Source organism: Sciurus carolinensis, chromosome 2 (genome assembly GCF_902686445.1).
Source record: "Sciurus carolinensis chromosome 2, mSciCar1.2, whole genome shotgun sequence".
NCBI lineage: Eukaryota > Metazoa > Chordata > Mammalia > Rodentia > Sciuridae > Sciurus > Sciurus carolinensis.
In genome coordinates this window covers 46339568-46343638 of record NC_062214.1, presented here as the reverse complement: position 1 = coordinate 46343638, position 4071 = coordinate 46339568, and the positions used below count along the sequence as shown (strand labels likewise).

The 4071-nt window shown below is 36.9% G+C and overlaps 1 pseudogene; it reads left to right on the top strand.

Moving 5' to 3' along the window:
* Nucleotides 1-873: 873 nt before the first annotated feature.
* Nucleotides 874-2439, top strand: LOC124976311 (jhy protein homolog; annotated as a pseudogene).
* The last annotated feature ends 1632 nt before the right edge of the window (nucleotides 2440-4071 follow it).

The following is a 4071-nucleotide window of genomic DNA, read 5'->3' as shown; positions in this document are numbered from 1 at the left end:
TCCTCCATCCTCCTACCACCTACCTCAAAAATTTGAGCAAGGGCTTCAGACAAGGTCATCTTCGATATACATGGTTATATTACAGGGAGCCACTAAAATATCAGAAATAAAATAATAATACAAAGCAGAAATAAGAAATGTAAATTATGTAAATATGTAATATCTAAACCTTCAGAGAGTAGGAAACTATCTAATAAGAAAAACACTATGAAACTTTGGCTCCATCTAAACAGTACTGAAGGAGAAAAAGGAACATAGAAAAAGTGAGTCAAATAGAAATTTAAAAAGCAGAATGAGAATAGGCATGTTCAAACATATTAAGAAGCATAATACATAAAAATGAATGAAATTCACCAACAGAAGGGGAATTTGTCAGATTGAAGTAAAACAGAAAAACATAAACCAGCTCTACATGTTTACAAACTGTACAATTTAAGCTAAGGACATGGAAAATTGGAAAGAAAAATGAAGAAATAAATGCTAGGTAAGTATTAACCAAAAACAGCTGGGCACACTATGTTAAAATCAGATAAATTTGAAGACAAAAAGTATTAAAAGATATGGAAAAGTCCAGTACAACACAATAAAATGTCCTCTTCAAAAAGCTATAACAATTCTAAACATAAATGTACTATAAAAAGTAACTGCAAAATTTACAAAGCAAAAATGGATAGAAGTTAGAATGAGACATTCACAAATATATTATCAGAATAGGAAATTTGGGGGATGCGGGGTTCCAGGGTTGCCACCAAGGAGGGCCTGACCCATGATGGTGGCTACCTCCAGGAGTGAGGTAATGATTTTGCGACCCAGAACTTATCAGTCAACTGTTCCTATCAAGACTATCTCCTGTTGATTTCTGAATTTCTCAAAATGAGTAAGAGTACACTAATTCCCAAACTTTCCATTCAATCTCCTGTCCATCATACCAACTTAAATGTTCAGTTCTCAGACCCACTCTTTTAAGAAAGACTTAAATCTGATTTCATACATCTCCTTGGAATCAGATTCAGAGATATCCCACTCCTTGGTTTATACCCAAAGGACCTAAAATCAGCAAACTACAGTAACACAGCCACATCAATATTTATAGCAGCTCAGTTCACAATAGCTAGATTGTGGAACCAAACTAGATGCCCTTCAACAGATGAATGGATAAAGAAACTCTGGTATATATACACAATGGAATACTATTCAGCCACAAAGAAGAATAATATTATGGCATTCGCAAATAAATGCATGGAATTGGAGAATATCATGCTAAGTGAAATAAGCCAAGCCCAAAAAAACCAAAGACCGAATGTTTTCCCTGATAAGTGGAGGATGATATATAATGGGGGTGGGGGTGGGGAATGAGAGAATAATGGGGGAACTTCAGAATATGTAGAAGAAAATGAGAGGGAGGCAGTATGAAAAATGGTGGAATGAGACAGACATCATTATCCTATGTACATGTATGATTACACAAATGGTATGAGTTTACATTGTGTACAACCATAGAAGCGAAATTATGTACCCCATTTGTGTACAATGAATCAAAATGCAGTCTGTAAAAAAAAAGCTAAATAAAATTTAAAATTTAAAAGCTAAATAAAAATAGTAATTAAAAAAAAAAGGAGAGTTCAAGTCCCAGTCTGAACTTGAGGATGAAATCCAAGAAAATGTGGAGCCTGACAGTTTAGAGGACAGTCCTCAGCAGGAAAGCTTGAGTGAAACAGAAGAGGAAACAAGCAAGAAGTAGCTCAGATGGCCATCGAGGGAGAGCTCCAGGACCAAGATAATGGCATGAATAACAGCCAACAACCTATAGAAGTCAAATTTTCAGACCTCCACCTGACCCAAATTGGAAGGACAAGAAAGAGAAAGGGTAGTTGTTGATGGTGGAAGCATTGCCAAGGTCTGCAACCTGTTGTTCAGAAAATTTGCTCTTGAATCCACTCTACCCTTCCAAGAAGACTTCATTGGACCTCTCAGAAGGAAAAGGCAAACAGAGAAAGAGCTCCCAGAGCGTAACTTCCTTACTTGGAAGTGAATTTTTAAGTCCAAACTGTGAACCTGGTGCCCATCACAGCGAATCACTTTCAGAGCTGAGCAGCAGTGACGTGGAGGAGAAGTCGAGCAACCTCTCTCAATACCTAAGGAGTCCAAGTTCACAGAGCGAGGTTTTCCTGCCAGGATCACGTGGCCCTTGGAGAAAGAAGTCCAAGCAATATTTTGTGGAAAAAAAACAAGCTGACTTTGGGATTACCCTCTCCTAAAACAGAGTCTTGTCTTCAACTTCACAATAGAAAAAGGGGGTGAAACTCACCTGAACAGGTATGTAGTGATGACTTAAGCTTTTCTTCTGGAAACACCAAACTGGGATTTTTGCATTTGTTTTCAGTGGCTGGCTATCCCCTCCTTGGGGATGATGAGGTCATTGTACCCACTTGGTGGTAAACAAACCTTCTATACTAAAGAAACATTTGTATGCAACCGGTGCTCCTGGAGTGAGGGGACTTATTCTGCAGATTCTTAAAAGCAAAACAAAGCCGTAAGTGGTTTACAGAGTAGGGTGGTGGTTCTCAGCCTTGACTTCACATAGGAATCATCTGGAGTACTTTCAAATACTGATTCCTAACAACTGAAATCCTAATTCAGTTCATCTGGGCTGCGCTGCTCTAGTGCTTCCTAGGTGGGGCTCTGTCAAAACCCCTAGGTGCTCCTAATGTTTAGCCAATACTGAGAATCACTGATCTGGGGCAGTGGCTCTAAATACTAGCCTACCACCAAAGTCACCTGGGAGACTTGTTAAAGCAGATTGCTGCTGCATCACAGTAGGATAATTAAGGTTGGCAACAATTAAATATTTCAAAATAGCTGACAGAGAGGATTTTGAATGTTCCTGCTGTAGTTTGGATCAGAAATATCCCCCCAAGACCCAAAATGCTTAGTTTCCAGCTTGGCTGTACTGGAAGAGAGTGAAAACTAGGTGAGGCCTAGTGGGTGATTTCCTGGTAACTGGGGGGACATAGCCTTTAAAGGAACAGTCCCCACACTTTATTCTTTGTCTCTTTTGCTTCCTGGCCACCATGAGAAGAGCATTTTTGCTCTACCACATGCCCTATGTTATGCTGTGCTTCTCAAAAGCAACAGGGTCCATCCATCATGCACTGAAACCTCAAAAACTGTGAGCCAAAGTTAGCTTTTCCTCTTTATAAGTTGATTATATCAGCTATTTTGTTACAGCAACAGAAAGCTAACACTGTTTCCAATATAAAGACATAAATATCAAGGATATGCCAATTACCCTTATCTGATTGTTACACATCATACCTGTACAAGATCATTCATCTCAGCTTTATTTGTAATAGCAAAAGATTGGAAGTCACCCAATTATCTGTCAGTTGGAAAGTGGTTAAATAGCATAGGATATATCCATACAACAAAGTATAGTGCAGTTGACAAAAAATGAGATTATCTTCTATCAACTCTTATAGATAACAGGATTTATTATTAAGAAAAATTCAAGGTGTAGAACAGTGTGTACATTTACTTTTTCCACATTTTTTGTTGGTGCATTATAGTTGTACATATTGGTGGGATTTGTTGTTACATATTTGTACATGCACACAATATAACAACATAATTTGACCAATATCACTTCCCATCTTGTGTATAGTATTTAAAATTGGAGAATAAAAATATGTCATATTTGCTTGAAACAAAAATAAGACATTTTGAATGACTGTTCTTAATTATTGATATGTCCAAAAGAACAAAAAACTATTAGATTTAGCAGTATCAACAAATTTAAATAAATTATATAGTCAATATGGTGAGATCATATTTGTATAAAATTAGATTAAGAAGAGAAACAGAGAAGACAAAGATGAAAAGAAGACAAAAATAAGAACCACTTGAAATTTTAAGAAACAAAGAGCTACTGAAAACCTTACTACAAATTATACACCATTAAAAAGTCATGCAACATTTTATGACAAAGCACATCAGATGAAGACTAAACTGTACTCGTGGAAAAACTAAAATAGCACTAATGCATTTTTCCAGGAAGGAGAAGGGCTGAAAATG